We start from the raw sequence: 17,393 nt of genomic DNA on the forward strand, positions 1-17,393 counted from the left end.
AAGCTCATTTTGGTTCAACTTCAGCAACTGTGCATTGCATTGCCATGTAATGTGATGCAATGCTATCTTTCTAGCTCTCCCTTTTTACTTCCTTTTGGATAAACAGACATATTAGGCAAGCATTTTGGAGCTTTCACCTAAATAACTACAGGTGGTGAGATAAGCTGCACAATATAATTGACCTTTCAGTATATTGTTGCACACACACCATCTATTTAGCAAATGCCCTTGTTATCAACAGCAGCCTTTTAAACTCACCTGAGCTAACAGGTATGTGCGCTGGTTACTCTGCTGCGCTTAAAATTTCTTTTTTGGTTTGCTACAATGCCTTTTCTGAAACGTTGTCTCCCTCTGCTGGAACACTGACTTCTTTCATTTAATGCCTGCAGACTATAAAAGAGAACCCAACCCAAAAAGTTTGGTTGATTAGTCTGTGGCATTCTGTTAAACTGTTGCTTATGGCGGTCTCTGTGAGCTTCTCAGCGACATTCAGCCAGCCAGGTATCCTGCCTGCAGTAGATGGAATGTGGCAATGGAACGCTGGCTGCGCGTGTCATAATAGGCTCTGAGCCTTTATATACCTGTGCACAGCAGCAGCCACCTTCAGTCTGCTGCTGGACAGCCAGCAGCAGCAGCAGCAGGAGAGGTATGTAATCAGGAGCCCTCCTGCTAAGGGTAGACAGCTGCTCGTTCCACCCCACCCCCCGCCTTAATTGGTTCTCCTCCCTTCCAACGGTGTTGAGGCGGGTGGGAACAGCAGGGGGTGAAGGTGCTGTGTTTAAAGAGGTGGAGTTATGCAGATCTAAAACGCGTGGATTGCAGCAGCAGCAAGCCGAAAAGTGCAGGCATGTAAGGGATCTAGAGGTTGACAACATGTCTTCTTAACGGGAGTCCAGGAGCTCATCTCCACAAATGGACTTTTCAGGATCCTTGGGTGGCTCCGTAGTTTGAAACCAATTCTGGTTATCGCTTCTCGGCCTTTTGGCTAAGATCAAGTGTAGTATCTGTTCTTATCAGTTTAATATCTGATACGTCCCCTATCTGGGGACCATATATTAAATGGATTTTTAGAACAGGGAGATGGAAAAAGAGCTTGCTCTGTCCACTCCACGCATTGACCTGGTATTGCAGTATCTCCAGGACCGGTGCACCCCTTCTTTAATGCAGTTTCTAAAATCAGAAAGAATTGAATTCAATGTTTTTTGTTCATTTTGCTTGTTTGTCGGATTTTGGGATGGACTCTTTGGCTTTGCTTTTCTTCTCCTCATTGGATTTTTCATGTTCAAAGTTGCAGAAGCCAGATTACAAGCTCATTTTGGTTCAACTTCAGCAACTGTGCATTGCATTGCCATGTAATGTGATGCAATGCTATCTTTCTAGCTCTCCCTTTTTACTTCCTTTTGGATAAACAGACATATTAGGCAAGCATTTTGGAGCTTTCACCTTAATAACTACAGGTGGTGAGATAAGCTGCACAATATAATTGACCTTTCAGTATATTGTTGCACACACACCATCTATTTAGCAAATGCCCTTGTTATCAACAGCAGCCTTTTAAACTCACCTGAGCTAACAGGTATGTGCGCTGGTTACTCTGCTGCGCTTAAAATTTCTTTTTTGGTTTGCTACAATGCCTTTTCTGAAACGTTGTCTCCCTCTGCTGGAACACTGACTTCTTTCATTTAATGCCTGCAGACTATAAAAGAGAACCCAACCCAAAAAGTTTGGTTGATTAGTCTGTGGCATTCTGTTAAACTGTTGCTTATGGCGGTCTCTGTGAGCTTCTCAGCGACATTCAGCCAGCCAGGTATCCTGCCTGCAGTAGATGGAATGTGGCAATGGAACGCTGGCTGCGCGTGTCATAATAGGCTCTGAGCCTTTATATACCTGTGCACAGCAGCAGCCACCTTCAGTCTGCTGCTGGACAGCCAGCAGCAGCAGCAGGAGAGGTATGTAATCAGGAGCCCTCCTGCTAAGGGTAGACAGCTGCTCGTTCCACCCCACCCCCCGCCTTAATTGGTTCTCCTCCCTTCCAACGGTGTTGAGGCGGGTGGGAACAGCAGGGGGTGAAGGTGCTGTGTTTAAAGAGGTGGAGTTATGCAGATCTAAAACGCGTGGATTGCAGCAGCAGCAAGCCGAAAAGTGCAGGCATGTAAGGGATCTAGAGGTTGACAACATGTCTTCTTAACGGGAGTCCAGGAGCTCATCTCCACAAATGGACTTTTCAGGATCCTTGGGTGGCTCCGTAGTTTGAAACCAATTCTGGTTATCGCTTCTCGGCCTTTTGGCTAAGATCAAGTGCAGTATCTGTTCTTATCAGTTTAATATCTGATACGTCCCCTATCTGGGGACCATATATTAAATGGATTTTTAGAACAGGGAGATGGAAAAAGAGCTTGCTCTGTCCACTCCACGCATTGACCTGGTATTGCAGTATCTCCAGGACCGGTGCACCCCTTCTTTAATGCAGTTTCTAAAATCAGAAAGAATTGAATTCAATGTTTTTTGTTCATTTTGCTTGTTTGTCGGATTTTGGGATGGACTCTTTGGCTTTGTTTTTCTTCTCCTCATTGGATTTTTCATGTTCAAAGTTGCAGAAGCCAGATTACAAGCTCATTTTGGTTCAACTTCAGCAACTGTGCATTGCATTGCCATGTAATGTGATGCAATGCTATCTTTCTAGCTCTCCCTTTTTACTTCCTTTTGGATAAACAGACATATTAGGCAAGCATTTTGGAGCTTTCACCTAAATAACTACAGGTGGTGAGATAAGCTGCACAATATAATTGACCTTTCAGTATATTGTTGCACACACACCATCTATTTAGCAAATGACCTTGTTATCAACAGCAGCCTTTTAAACTCACCTGAGCTAACAGGTATGTGCGCTGGTTACTCTGCTGCGCTTAAAATTTCTTTTTTGGTTTGCTACAATGCCTTTTCTGAAACGTTGTCTCCCTCTGCTGGAACACTGACTTCTTTCATTTAATGCCTGCAGACTATAAAAGAGAACCAAACCCAAAAAGTTTGGTTGATTAGTCTGTGGCATTCTGTTAAACTGTTGCTTATGGCGGTCTCTGTGAGCTTCTCAGCGACATTCAGCCAGCCAGGTATCCTGCCTGCAGTAGATGGAATGTGGCAATGGAACGCTGGCTGCGCGTGTCATAATAGGCTCTGAGCCTTTATATACCTGTGCACAGCAGCAGCCACCTTCAGTCTGCTGCTGGACAGCCAGCAGCAGCAGCAGCAGGAGAGGTATGTAATCAGGAGCCCTCCTGCTAAGGGTAGACAGCTGCTCGTTCCACCCCACCCCCCGCCTTAATTGGTTTTCCTCCCTTCCAACGGTGTTGAGGCGGGTGGGAACAGCAGGGGGTGAAGGTGCTGTGTTTAAAGAGGTGGAGTTATGCAGATCTAAAACGCGTGGATTGCAGCAGCAGCAAGCCGAAAAGTGCAGGCATGTAAGGGATCTAGAGGTTGACAACATGTCTTCTTAACGGGAGTCCAGGAGCTCATCTCCACAAATGGACTTTTCAGGATCCTTGGGTGGCTCCGTAGTTTGAAACCAATTCTGGTTATCGCTTCTCGGCCTTTTGGCTAAGATCAAGTGTAGTATCTGTTCTTATCAGTTTAATATCTGATACGTCCCCTATCTGGGGACCATATATTAAATGGATTTTTAGAACAGGGAGATGGAAAAAGAGCTTGCTCTGTCCACTCCACGCATTGACCTGGTATTGCAGTATCTCCAGGACCAGTGCACCCCTTCTTTAATGCAGTTTCTAAAATCAGAAAGAATTGAATTCAATGTTTTTTGTTCATTTTGCTTGTTTGTCGGATTTTGGGATGGACTCTTTGGCTTTGCTTTTCTTCTCCTCATTGGATTTTTCATGTTCAAAGTTGCAGAAGCCAGATTACAAGCTCATTTTGGTTCAACTTCAGCAACTGTGCATTGCATTGCCATGTAATGTGATGCAATGCTATCTTTCTAGCTCTCCCTTTTTACTTCCTTTTGGATAAACAGACATATTAGGCAAGCATTTTGGAGCTTTCAACTAAATAACTACAGGTGGTGAGATAAGCTGCACAATATAATTGACCTTTCAGTATATTGTTGCACACACACCATCTATTTAGCAAATGCCCTTGTTATCAACAGCAGCCTTTTAAACTCACCTGAGCTAACAGGTATGTGCGCTGGTTACTCTGCTGCGCTTAAAATTTCTTTTTTGGTTTGCTACAATGCCTTTTCTGAAACGTTGTCTCCCTCTGCTGGAACACTGACTTCTTTCATTTAATGCCTGCAGACTATAAAAGAGAACACAACCCAAAAAGTTTGGTTGATTAGTCTGTGGCATTCTGTTAAACTGTTGCTTATGGCGGTCTCTGTGAGCTTCTCAGCGACATTCAGCCAGCCAGGTATCCTGCCTGCAGTAGATGGAATGTGGCAATGGAACGCTGGCTGCGCGTGTCATAATAGGCTCTGAGCCTTTATATACCTGTGCACAGCAGCAGCCACCTTCAGTCTGCTGCTGGACAGCCAGCAGCAGCAGCAGCAGGAGAGGTATGTAATCAGGAGCCCTCCTGCTAAGGGTAGACAGCTGCTCGTTCCACCCCACCCCCCGCCTTAATTGGTTCTCCTCCCTTCCAACGGTGTTGAGGCGGGTGGGAACAGCAGGGGGTGAAGGTGCTGTGTTTAAAGAGGTGGAGTTATGCAGATCTAAAACGCGTGGATTGCAGCAGCAGCAAGCCGAAAAGTGCAGGCATGTAAGGGATCTAGAGGTTGACAACATGTCTTCTTAACGGGAGTCCAGGAGCTCATCTCCACAAATGGACTTTTCAGGATCCTTGGGTGGCTCCGTAGTTTGAAACCAATTCTGGTTATCGCTTCTCGGCCTTTTGGCTAAGATCAAGTGTAGTATCTGTTCTTATCAGTTTAATATCTGATACGTCCCCTATCTGGGGACCATATATTAAATGGATTTTTAGAACAGGGAGATGGAAAAAGAGCTTGCTCTGTCCACTCCACGCATTGACCTGGTATTGCAGTATCTCCAGGACCGGTGCACCCCTTCTTTAATGCAGTTTCTAAAATCAGAAAGAATTGAATTCAATGTTTTTTGTTCATTTTGCTTGTTTGTCGGATTTTGGGATGGACTCTTTGGCTTTGCTTTTCTTCTCCTCATTGGATTTTTCATGTTCAAAGTTGCAGAAGCCAGATTACAAGCTCATTTTGGTTCAACTTCAGCAACTGTGCATTGCATTGCCATGTAATGTGATGCAATGCTATCTTTCTAGCTCTCCCTTTTTACTTCCTTTTGGATAAACAGACATATTAGGCAAGCATTTTGGAGCTTTCACCTAAATAACTACAGGTGGTGAGATAAGCTGCACAATATAATTGACCTTTCAGTATATTGTTGCACACACACCATCTATTTAGCAAATGCCCTTGTTATCAACAGCAGCCTTTTAAACTCACCTGAGCTAACAGGTATGTGCGCTGGTTACTCTGCTGCGCTTAAAATTTCTTTTTTGGTTTGCTACAATGCCTTTTCTGAAACGTTGTCTCCTTCTGCTGGAACACTGACTTCTTTCATTTAATGCCTGCAGACTATAAAAGAGAACCCAACCCAAAAAGTTTGGTTGATTAGTCTGTGGCATTCTGTTAAACTGTTGCTTATGGCGGTCTCTGTGAGCTTCTCAGCGACATTCAGCCAGCCAGGTATCCTGCCTGCAGTAGATGGAATGTGGCAATGGAACGCTGGCTGCGCGTGTCATAATAGGCTCTGAGCCTTTATATACCTGTGCACAGCAGCAGCCACCTTCAGTCTGCTGCTGGACAGCCAGCAGCAGCAGCAGCAGGAGAGGTATGTAATCAGGAGCCCTCCTGCTAAGGGTAGACAGCTGCTCGTTCCACCCCACCCCCCGCCTTAATTGGTTCTCCTCCCTTCCAACGGTGTTGAGGCGGGTGGGAACAGCAGGGGGTGAAGGTGCTGTGTTTAAAGAGGTGGAGTTATGCAGATCTAAAACGCGTGGATTGCAGCAGCAGCAAGCCGAAAAGGGCAGGCATGTAAGGGATCTAGAGGTTGACAACATGTCTTCTTAACGGGAGTCCAGGAGCTCATCTCCACAAATGGACTTTTCAGGATCCTTGGGTGGCTCCGTAGTTTGAAACCAATTCTGGTTATCGCTTCTCGGCCTTTTGGCTAAGATCAAGTGTAGTATCTGTTCTTATCAGTTTAATATCTGATACGTCCCCTATCTGGGGACCATATATTAAATGGATTTTTAGAACAGGGAGATGGAAAAAGAGCTTGCTCTGTCCACTCCACGCATTGACCTGGTATTGCAGTATCTCCAGGACCGGTGCACCCCTTCTTTAATGCAGTTTCTAAAATCAGAAAGAATTGAATTCAATGTTTTTTGTTCATTTTGCTTGTTTGTCGGATTTTGGGATGGACTCTTTGGCTTTGCTTTTCTTCTCCTCATTGGATTTTTCATGTTCAAAGTTGCAGAAGCCAGATTACAAGCTCATTTTGGTTCAACTTCAGCAACTGTGCATTGCATTGCCATGTAATGTGATGCAATGCTATCTTTCTAGCTCTCCCTTTTTACTTCCTTTTGGATAAACAGACATATTAGGCAAGCATTTTGGAGCTTTCACCTAAATAACTACAGGTGGTGAGATAAGCTGCACAATATAATTGACCTTTCAGTATATTGTTGCACACACACCATCTATTTAGCAAATGCCCTTGTTATCAACAGCAGCCTTTTAAACTCACCTGAGCTAACAGGTATGTGCGCTGGTTACTCTGCTGCGCTTAAAATTTCTTTTTTGGTTTGCTACAATGCCTTTTCTGAAACGTTGTCTCCTTCTGCTGGAACACTGACTTCTTTCATTTAATGCCTGCAGACTATAAAAGAGAACCCAACCCAAAAAGTTTGGTTGATTAGTCTGTGGCATTCTGTTAAACTGTTGCTTATGGCGGTCTCTGTGAGCTTCTCAGCGACATTCAGCCAGCCAGGTATCCTGCCTGCAGTAGATGGAATGTGGCAATGGAACGCTGGCTGCGCGTGTCATAATAGGCTCTGAGCCTTTATATACCTGTGCACAGCAGCAGCCACCTTCAGTCTGCTGCTGGACAGCCAGCAGCAGCAGCAGCAGGAGAGGTATGTAATCAGGAGCCCTCCTGCTAAGGGTAGACAGCTGCTCGTTCCACCCCACCCCGCGCCTTAATTGGTTCTCCTCCCTTCCAAAGGTGTTGAGGCGGGTGGGAACAGCAGGGGGTGAAGGTGCTGTGTTTAAAGAGGTGGAGTTATGCAGATCTAAAACGCGTGGATTGCAACAGCAGCAAGCCGAAAAGTGCAGGCATGTAAGGGATCTAGAGGTTGACAACATGTCTTCTTAACGGGAGTCCAGGAGCTCATCTCCACAAATGGACTTTTCAGGATCCTTGGGTGGCTCCGTAGTTTGAAACCAATTCTGGTTATCGCTTCTCGGCCTTTTGGCTAAGATCAAGTGTAGTATCTGTTCTTATCAGTTTAATATCTGATACGTCCCCTATCTGGGGACCATATATTAAATGGATTTTTAGAACAGGGAGATGGAAAAAGAGCTTGCTCTGTCCACTCCACGCATTGACCTGGTATTGCAGTATCTCCAGGACCGGTGCACCCCTTCTTTAATGCAGTTTCTAAAATCAGAAAGAATTGAATTCAATGTTTTTTGTTCATTTTGCTTGTTTGTCGGATTTTGGGATGGACTCTTTGGCTTTGCTTTTCTTCTCCTCATTGGATTTTTCATGTTCAAAGTTGCAGAAGCCAGATTACAAGCTCATTTTGGTTCAACTTCAGCAACTGTGCATTGCATTGCCATGTAATGTGATGCAATGCTATCTTTCTAGCTCTCCCTTTTTACTTCCTTTTGGATAAACAGACATATTAGGCAAGCATTTTGGAGCTTTCACCTAAATAACTACAGGTGGTGAGATAAGCTGCACAATATAATTGACCTTTCAGTATATTGTTGCACACACACCATCTATTTAGCAAATGCCCTTGTTATCAACAGCAGCCTTTTAAACTCACCTGAGCTAACAGGTATGTGCGCTGGTTACTCTGCTGCGCTTAAAATTTCTTTTTTGGTTTGCTACAATGCCTTTTCTGAAACGTTGTCTCCTTCTGCTGGAACACTGACTTCTTTCATTTAATGCCTGCAGACTATAAAAGAGAACCCAACCCAAAAAGTTTGGTTGATTAGTCTGTGGCATTCTGTTAAACTGTTGCTTATGGCGGTCTCTGTGAGCTTCTCAGCGACATTCAGCCAGCCAGGTATCCTGCCTGCAGTAGATGGAATGTGGCAATGGAACGCTGGCTGCGCGTGTCATAATAGGCTCTGAGCCTTTATATACCTGTGCACAGCAGCAGCCACCTTCAGTCTGCTGCTGGACAGCCAGCAGCAGCAGCAGCAGGAGAGGTATGTAATCAGGAGCCCTCCTGCTAAGGGTAGACAGCTGCTCGTTCCACCCCACCCCCCGCCTTAATTGGTTCTCCTCCCTTCCAACGGTGTTGAGGCGGGTGGGAACAGCAGGGGGTGAAGGTGCTGTGTTTAAAGAGGTGGAGTTATGCAGATCTAAAACGCGTGGATTGCAGCAGCAGCAAGCCGAAAAGTGCAGGCATGTAAGGGATCTAGAGGTTGACAACATGTCTTCTTAACGGGAGTCCAGGAGCTCATCTCCACAAATGGACTTTTCAGGATCCTTGGGTGGCTCCGTAGTTTGAAACCAATTCTGGTTATCGCTTCTCGGCCTTTTGGCTAAGATCAAGTGTAGTATCTGTTCTTATCAGTTTAATATCTGATACGTCCCCTATCTGGGGACCATATATTAAATGGATTTTTAGAACAGGGAGATGGAAAAAGAGCTTGCTCTGTCCACTCCACGCATTGACCTGGTATTGCAGTATCTCCAGGACCGGTGCACCCCTTCTTTAATGCAGTTTCTAAAATCAGAAAGAATTGAATTCAATGTTTTTTGTTCATTTTGCTTGTTTGTCGGATTTTGGGATGGACTCTTTGGCTTTGCTTTTCTTCTCCTCATTGGATTTTTCATGTTCAAAGTTGCAGAAGCCAGATTACAAGCTCATTTTTGTTCAACTTCAGCAACTGTGCATTGCATTGCCATGTAATGTGATGCAATGCTATCTTTCTAGCTCTCCCTTTTTACTTCCTTTTGGATAAACAGACATATTAGGCAAGCATTTTGGAGCTTTCACCTAAATAACTACAGGTGGTGAGATAAGCTGCACAATATAATTGACCTTTCAGTATATTGTTGCACACACACCATCTATTTAGCAAATGCCCTTGTTATCAACAGCAGCCTTTTAAACTCACCTGAGCTAACAGGTATGTGCGCTGGTTACTCTGCTGCGCTTAAAATTTCTTTTTTGGTTTGCTACAATGCCTTTTCTGAAACGTTGTCTCCTTCTGCTGGAACACTGACTTCTTTCATTTAATGCCTGCAGACTATAAAAGAGAACCCAACCCAAAAAGTTTGGTTGATTAGTCTGTGGCATTCTGTTAAACTGTTGCTTATGGCGGTCTCTGTGAGCTTCTCAGCGACATTCAGCCAGCCAGGTATCCTGCCTGCAGTAGATGGAATGTGGCAATGGAACGCTGGCTGCGCGTGTCATAATAGGCTCTGAGCCTTTATATACCTGTGCACAGCAGCAGCCACCTTCAGTCTGCTGCTGGACAGCCAGCAGCAGCAGCAGCAGGAGATGTATGTAATCAGGAGCCCTCCTGCTAAGGGTAGACAGCTGCTCGTTCCACCCCACCCCCCGCCTTAATTGGTTCTCCTCCCTTCCAACGGTGTTGAGGCGGGTGGGAACAGCAGGGGGTGAAGGTGCTGTGTTTAAAGAGGTGGAGTTATGCAGATCTAAAACGCGTGGATTGCAACAGCAGCAAGCCGAAAAGTGCAGGCATGTAAGGGATCTAGAGGTTGACAACATGTCTTCTTAACGGGAGTCCAGGAGCTCATCTCCACAAATGGACTTTTCAGGATCCTTGGGTGGCTCCGTAGTTTGAAACCAATTCTGGTTATCGCTTCTCGGCCTTTTGGCAAGATCAGTGGTGGTTTTCTGCTGCTGGTGTTGTTTGGAGGGCAGTTGTGACTGGGGTTCCCCCTTGTGGGGCCCTAGTGTGCGATTGAGCGGCGATTGTGTTTATCTGCTGTAAAAATGGTGGAGAAAACACGTGGATTAGAGGACTCGGTCCGTCTGAAGGTGGCTGCAGGTCATGAAGGAGAAATCGGTTTGGACCAAGTTTGCGTTGATGTCTTGAAGAACATTAATGGCTTGAAGGTAACGGATGTATTGGCACTGCAGGATTTTCAGAAACAAGGAATTTATGATATCACTTTTGTTTCTTTGAGTATTTGCCAGAGAGTCTACATGGAGTTGGTACGAATGAAGGAAGAAAAGGAATTGAAATGCCTAGAGTTTATTGCACTGGAACCTCTGTTCCAGCAGACATATAAGTATGTGGTTGTGCACATGTATAACCCTAAAGTTCCGGATGAGACTGTTTCCAATTTTTTAGCTCGGTATTGTAGTGAGGTTAAATTTTTGGGAAGAATGAAGAACAAATACAATTATCTAAATGGCAAGAGGAGATATGTTGTAAAACTGAGACCGGATGATAGAGCTATTGGGGGTGCCAAGAGCATTCCTGCACAGTTTTCTATCGGAGGAGAAAGGGGATTTTGTTTTTATAATGGACAGATGGAATATTGTAGGAAGTGTCATGAGTTTGGACATGTTCAGAAAGATTGTCCAGTGCAAGGTGATGTTTGTAGAGGTTGTGGGAAATCTGGGCATGTTGCAAGTGGTTGCCCAATGAATAAGGTGTGTGATTTGTGTGGACATGCAGATCACCTTGCAAGGAAATGTAGATTGTGGGCTCAGATTCCTAGGTCACAGGTGGACGCTGAAGAGAGGCAGAAGAAGACTCGGCAGGAAAGTGGGGAGGAGGGCGAAGGCTCAGACTCAGAGGGGGAAAGCCAAAAACAAGATGGTGGTAGGGGAAGAGACCATGCGGTGCCCAAGATGGAGGAAAAGGGGCGGAGCCAGAAGAAAGTTGGTTTGATGGAGGGGCTGGAAGTAATAAACAAAGTAGCTGATGTGCATGGCCCGGGTGATGGGATGGATTTGTCTAATATGGCGGAGTCAGTGAATCCTGTTTTGGGAAGAGATGGGGGTGAGGAAATGGAGGTTTTGGAGGAGGAGGATTCTGATTCGGATGGAACTATAACCCCTCAGCAGCGTGATAGGGTTAACAGTGATTGGAGTGAAAATGAGGAGGAAGATGATGGCAAGGAGGAGAGTTATGCCTCCGTGATTAAAAGAAGTAAGGTGGAGGGGTGTTGGTCTGGGGGGCAGGAAGATCCAGTCTCCCTAAGACCAGGTTATTCTAACAGGGACTCGAGTTCTGAGTCGCCTGATATACGTAGAAAAGTGGGTGGCAGGAGTGGGTTTTCTCCTGGTTCATGATGGATCGGGTATGGTGGAGATTTTTTCCTGTTGTTATGATGGCGTTGTGTGTTGCTTCTCTGAATGTACGAGGGATTGGTTCTGCTTGTAGGAGAGCAGGGATACTGGAGTACATTGAGAGTGTGAATGCAGATATTGTCTGTCTGCAGGAATGTGTAATTAAATCTGCCCCGCATGAGAGTGAGTGGAATAAGGGGCAATCTTTTTGGTCCCCATGCTCAGAAAACAGGAATGAAGGGGTGGGCATTTTACTGTGTAATTCCAGTCTAAAGGTTTTAGAGTTTAAAGTAATCATACCTGGGAGATGTTTGTTTTTATTAGTGGATTTTTTAGGTCAGCGGGTACGGGTTTTTAATGTTTATGCCCCTGCTGATAAACAAGCAAGAGTTGGGTTTTTGGAGTCTCTAAAGTTGTTTTTACCAGGCAGAGACTTCACTATAGTGGCTGGAGATTTTAATTGTGTCAGATCCGCAAAAGATCGTAAGAGCTCTACGGAAGGTAGGACTGATGTTACGTCTAATATTTTAAATCAGATTGTGCAGGATTTACGCTACACGGATGCTGGTCTGATGGTTGGGCCAAGTGATAAGTTCACATACATATCAGATAGTGGACGTAGTGTTTCCCGAATTGACTATGTTTTTATGTCTGAAGGGATTAAGGTGGCCAAGTGCAACCACGTGATGACGACTTTTTCTGACCACAAGATGATAGTGGTAGATCTGTGTATAGCTGAGTCCCTGGCTTTTGGAAAGGGACTCTGGAAGCTGAACGTAAGCCTGCTGGAAGAAGAGAGTGTTAAGGTTGGTTTTAATAAAGTGTTTTTGTCTTGTGTGTCTGAACAGCACCTTTTTAAAGATTTGCTAGAGTGGTGGGACTGGGCTAAGGAGAAATTTGCATGTTATTTTAAAGGGGTGTGTTTTAGGAGAGCGAAAGCCAAAAGGGATCATGATGCTGCTCTTATTTCAAAATTGGAAGTACTCCATAAGTTTAAGAGAGCGGGGATGGAGGTGGATAAAGAGATTGCAGATTTGAAGGACGAACTGAAGAAGATACTTATTGAAAAAGGGAAGACTATTATGTTTAAGGCAAAAATAAAGCACATGGAGGAAAATGAGCAATGTTCGAGATACTTTTTTAAAAAATGTTTTAAACCTAAAGGGGTTTTTAAGTCTGTTTTTTCTCCTGCAGGGGAGGTATCTGGGGATGAGATGATTGGCAGTATTCTTTCCTTTTATGAAACACTCTTCTCTAACGATAGTAGAGCCAGTGATGCGGAAATTAATGATTATTGCAAAGTATTAACTAATAATATTCCTGAGGAGAAAATTGGGTTTTTAAGTGAGGAGGTTGGGAAAGATGAAATTAGACGGGCAGTGGATGGCTTGGCGAAAGGCAAGACGCCAGGCTGTGATGGTCTTCCTGCTGAATTTTATGTTAGATTTTGGGATATTATAGGTGTGGAGTTTTCCCGGGTGGTGCAATATGGTTTTACTCATGGGATTTTATCGGTTTCTATGCGTAGGGGGATTGTTACGCTGATTCATAAGAAAGGGGACATGAGGGATATTAAAAATTGGAGGCCCATAACATTGTTAAACAGTGATTACAAAATTATTTCTAAAATTGTGGCTGGTAGACTGGCAGATGTGATAGGTGATATGGTGGGGGAGTATCAGGCATGTGCAGTGCCTGGTAGGAAAATTTCAGATAATTTGCTGCTTCTAAGAGACTTAATTTATCAGGCTAATTTGAATAAGAATGCTCTTTTGTTACAGTCGGTGGACCTGGAGAAAGCCTTTGATAAAATATCACATAGATTTTTGTTCTCTGCTTTAAGTCACCTTGGTGTTCCGGATAAATTATTGATGGTCATTAAGAGTTTTTATTGTGGGGTCAGTAGCCAGATTTTAGTTAATGGGCATGTGAGTTCCAGTTTTAATATTTTATCGGGAGTTAGGCAGGGTTGTCCCCTGTCACCAATTCTTTTTATCTGTGTGGTGGAGGCCCTTTTAAAAAGTGTGCAAGTTGACAAGTGTGTGGCTGGTGTTTTTATTCCTGGGGGATCCGGGGGTCCAGTCAAGTCTTTAAGTTATATGGATGATATTGTTTTTACTTGTGGTTCACAGGCGGATCTCAATAGAGTGAATTTGCACGTAAGGATTTTTTGTTGTGTGGCTGGTATGGCGGTGAATTGGGGAAAGTGCCAGCTTTGTAACTTTGGGAGGCAGGTTGAGGTTAACGTGGCAGGAGTGGAGAGTAGGGAGGAAATTGAGGTTCTTGGTGTCATCTTTGAGAAGGAACTGAAAGGGGAAAGCAGCCTGAAGATTCTAGAAGACAAAATGGATCAGAAGTTGAACTTTTGGAAACTAAGGAACCTGTCGCTGAGAGGGAAAGTGCTGGTAATCAAGTCTGTGATTCTCCCGCTTCTGCTGTACACTGCTTTGATTTTCCCACCTGCTGTGCTTTGGACAAAGAGAGTGACAAGGAAACTGTTTGTGTTTTTTTGGGGATCCAAAATGGAGAAACTAAGAAGAGGAATGGTTATGTGTTCTGTGGAAAATGGGGGTTGTGATTTTCCTAACATTGACTTATTTTTAAGAATGCATTATTTTTTGAACATTTCTAAATTATCCCAGTGCAATAACAGGACTGCGGACATGTGCAAATATTTAGCAGGACGGCTTTTCCAGAAATGGAGCTGGTGTGAGAAGGATTTAAGAAAACCAGTTTCGTTTGTGATACCGTTTTTTTATGTGGTGCTTAGGTCCTTCTATGATCAAAATGGGATAAGCTCCATGGTTAGACCGGACAAAAAACTGATTGTCTCAGGTATTAAGAAGAAGGAGATGTTATGTGATGTGCCGTTTTGTAATAATGCACAGTCTGGACAGGTGTGGAAGCTTTTTTTCATGCGTGGAATCAGCAACAGACAGAAGGATGTAACCTGGATGGCGTTGCATGGATGCTTGCCAACAAGGGCTTTTTTGAATGACCGGGGGATAAAGGTTCAAGAACTATGTCCTAGGGAAGGTTGCAATAAGGTGGAAACAATACAGCATATTTTTTGGGACTGTTTTTTTGCTAAAAAAGTTTTTACCTTGTTGTCACGTATGTTTGTTGCTTTAGATGGTTTTCATTGTTTCGATTTTGAAAGGATTTTAATAGGTCAAGATTTTAAGTACTCGCAAAGGAAGCGGGCAAGCTGGATTATTTTTGTCATATATAAAGAGGTTTTATGGGACGTTCGGAATTTGGTGATTTTTAAAAAGATTGTTTTTTCCCCCATGGAATGCAGAAAGATTTTTCTTGCTAGACTGTTTTATGCCTATTTATTGGATAAAAAGAAGTATGGTGAGACAGCAGCAGAAGCACTCTGGAACTTTTCACATTGGACTTCTTACAGTAAGTAACAGTTAATTGCAGGGTTGTGTTTTTTGGGATTTTGTTTTTGTTTTTCCGAATGATGATTTGAGAACCCGTTATGTGAATATGCGCTATGATGCATAAATTAATGTGGGTCTTAATCTGAGGAAAAAAAAAAAAAAAAAAAAAAATCTGTTCTTATCAGTTTAATATCTGATACGTCCCCTATCTGGGGACCATATATTAAATGGATTTTTAGAACAGGGAGATGGAAAAAGAGCTTGCTCTGTCCACTCCACGCATTGACCTGGTATTGCAGTATCTCCAGGACCGGTGCACCCCTTCTTTAATGCAGTTTCTAAAATCAGAAAGAATTGAATTCAATGTTTTTTGTTCATTTTGCTTGTTTGTCGGATTTTGGGATGGACTCTTTGGCTTTGCTTTTCTTCTCCTCATTGGATTTTTCATGTTCAAAGTTGCAGAAGCCAGATTACAAGCTCATTTTGGTTCAACTTCAGCAACTGTGCATTGCATTGCCATGTAATGTGATGCAATGCTATCTTTCTAGCTCTCCCTTTTTACTTCCTTTTGGATAAACAGACATATTAGGCAAGCATTTTGGAGCTTTCACCTAAATAACTACAGGTGGTGAGATAAGCTGCACAATATAATTGACCTTTCAGTATATTGTTGCACACACACCATCTATTTAGCAAATGCCCTTGTTATCAACAGCAGCCTTTTAAACTCACCTGAGCTAACAGGTATGTGCGCTGGTTACTCTGCTGCGCTTAAAATTTCTTTTTTGGTTTGCTACAATGCCTTTTCTGAAACGTTGTCTCCTTCTGCTGGAACACTGACTTCTTTCATTTAATGCCTGCAGACTATAAAAGAGAACCCAACCCAAAAAGTTTGGTTGATTAGTCTGTGGCATTCTGTTAAACTGTTGCTTATGGCGGTCTCTGTGAGCTTCTCAGCGACATTCAGCCAGCCAGGTATCCTGCCTGCAGTAGATGGAATGTGGCAATGGAACGCTGGCTGCGCGTGTCATAATAGGCTCTGAGCCTTTATATACCTGTGCACAGCAGCAGCCACCTTCAGTCTGCTGCTGGACAGCCAGCAGCAGCAGCAGCAGGAGAGGTATGTAATCAGGAGCCCTCCTGCTAAGGGTAGACAGCTGCTCGTTCCACCCCACCCCCCGCCTTAATTGGTTCTCCTCCCTTCCAACGGTGTTGAGGCGGGTGGGAACAGCAGGGGGTGAAGGTGCTGTGTTTAAAGAGGTGGAGTTATGCAGATCTAAAATGCGTGGATTGCAGCAGCAGCAAGCCGAAAAGTGCAGGCATGTAAGGGATCTAGAGGTTGACAACATGTCTTCTTAACGGGAGTCCAGGAGCTCATCTCCACAAATGGACTTTTCAGGATCCTTGGGTGGCTCCGTAGTTTGAAACCAATTCTGGTTATCGCTTCTCGGCCTTTTGGCTAAGATCAAGTGTAGTATCTATTCTTATCAGTTTAATATCTGATACGTCCCCTATCTGGGGACCATATATTAAATGGATTTTTAGAACAGGGAGATGGAAAAAGAGCTTGCTCTGTCCACTCCACGCATTGACCTGGTATTGCAGTATCTCCAGGACCGGTGCACCCCTTCTTTAATGCAGTTTCTAAAATCAGAAAGAATTGAATTCAATGTTTTTTGTTCATTTTGCTTGTTTGTCGGATTTTGGGATGGACTCTTTGGCTTTGCTTTTCTTCTCCTCATTGGATTTTTCATGTTCAAAGTTGCAGAAGCCAGATTACAAGCTCATTTTGGTTCAACTTCAGCAACTGTGCATTGCATTGCCATGTAATGTGATGCAATGCTATCTTTCTAGCTCTCCCTTTTTACTTCCTTTTGGATAAACAGACATATTAGGCAAGCATTTTGGAGCTTTCACCTAAATAACTACAGGTGGTGAGATAAGCTGCACAATATAATTGACCTTTCAGTATATTGTTGCACACACACCATCTATTTAGCAAATGCCCTTGTTATCAACAGCAGCCTTTTAAACTCACCTGAGCTAACAGGTATGTGCGCTGGTTACTCTGCTGCGCTTAAAATTTCTTTTTTGGTTTGCTACAATGCCTTTTCTGAAACGTTGTCTCCTTCTGCTGGAACACTGACTTCTTTCATTTAATGCCTGCAGACTATAAAAGAGAACCCAACCCAAAAAGTTTGGTTGATTAGTCTGTGGCATTCTGTTAAACTGTTGCTTATGGCGGTCTCTGTGAGCTTCTCAGCGACATTCAGCCAGCCAGGTATCCTGCCTGCAGTAGATGGAATGTGGCAATGGAACGCTGGCTGCGCGTGTCATAATAGGCTCTGAGCCTTTATATACCTGTGCACAGCAGCAGCCACCTTCAGTCTGCTGCTGGACAGCCAGCAGCAGCAGCAGCAGGAGAGGTATGTAATCAGGAGCCCTCCTGCTAAG

The 17,393-nt window shown here is 43.9% G+C and overlaps 8 non-coding genes and 1 pseudogene across 8 annotated transcripts; all 9 read left to right on the plus strand.

The window, feature by feature from the left end:
* The first annotated feature begins 965 nt into the window (after positions 1 to 965).
* On the plus strand, positions 966 to 1,156 carry LOC141227820 (U2 spliceosomal RNA). The gene has a single exon (XR_012294801.1). It is a non-coding gene; the product is annotated as a U2 spliceosomal RNA (small nuclear RNA).
* Positions 1,157 to 2,268: 1,112 nt separating this feature from the next.
* On the plus strand, positions 2,269 to 2,459 carry LOC141227029 (U2 spliceosomal RNA). Its single transcript, XR_012294141.1, has one exon. It is a non-coding gene; the product is annotated as a U2 spliceosomal RNA (small nuclear RNA).
* A 1,115-nt stretch (positions 2,460 to 3,574) lies between these two features.
* LOC141226912 (U2 spliceosomal RNA) lies at positions 3,575 to 3,765 on the plus strand. The gene has a single exon (XR_012294028.1). It is a non-coding gene; the product is annotated as a U2 spliceosomal RNA (small nuclear RNA).
* A 1,115-nt stretch (positions 3,766 to 4,880) lies between these two features.
* LOC141227821 (U2 spliceosomal RNA) lies at positions 4,881 to 5,071 on the plus strand. The gene has a single exon (XR_012294802.1). It is a non-coding gene; the product is annotated as a U2 spliceosomal RNA (small nuclear RNA).
* Positions 5,072 to 6,186: 1,115 nt separating this feature from the next.
* Positions 6,187 to 6,377, plus strand: LOC141227822 (U2 spliceosomal RNA). The gene has a single exon (XR_012294803.1). It is a non-coding gene; the product is annotated as a U2 spliceosomal RNA (small nuclear RNA).
* A 1,115-nt stretch (positions 6,378 to 7,492) lies between these two features.
* LOC141227823 (U2 spliceosomal RNA) lies at positions 7,493 to 7,683 on the plus strand. The gene has a single exon (XR_012294804.1). It is a non-coding gene; the product is annotated as a U2 spliceosomal RNA (small nuclear RNA).
* A 1,115-nt stretch (positions 7,684 to 8,798) lies between these two features.
* LOC141227824 (U2 spliceosomal RNA) lies at positions 8,799 to 8,989 on the plus strand. Its single transcript, XR_012294805.1, has one exon. It is a non-coding gene; the product is annotated as a U2 spliceosomal RNA (small nuclear RNA).
* Positions 8,990 to 15,059: 6,070 nt separating this feature from the next.
* On the plus strand, positions 15,060 to 15,263 carry LOC141227247 (U2 spliceosomal RNA; annotated as a pseudogene).
* Positions 15,264 to 16,378: 1,115 nt separating this feature from the next.
* On the plus strand, positions 16,379 to 16,569 carry LOC141227061 (U2 spliceosomal RNA). The gene has a single exon (XR_012294171.1). It is a non-coding gene; the product is annotated as a U2 spliceosomal RNA (small nuclear RNA).
* Positions 16,570 to 17,393: the final 824 nt, after the last annotated feature.

The sequence above is a fragment of the Phyllobates terribilis genome, unplaced genomic scaffold (assembly GCF_046119375.1).
Source record: "Phyllobates terribilis strain yellow unplaced genomic scaffold, ASM4611937v1 Scaffold_416__1_contigs__length_1633014, whole genome shotgun sequence".
Classification (NCBI taxonomy): domain Eukaryota; kingdom Metazoa; phylum Chordata; class Amphibia; order Anura; family Dendrobatidae; genus Phyllobates; species Phyllobates terribilis.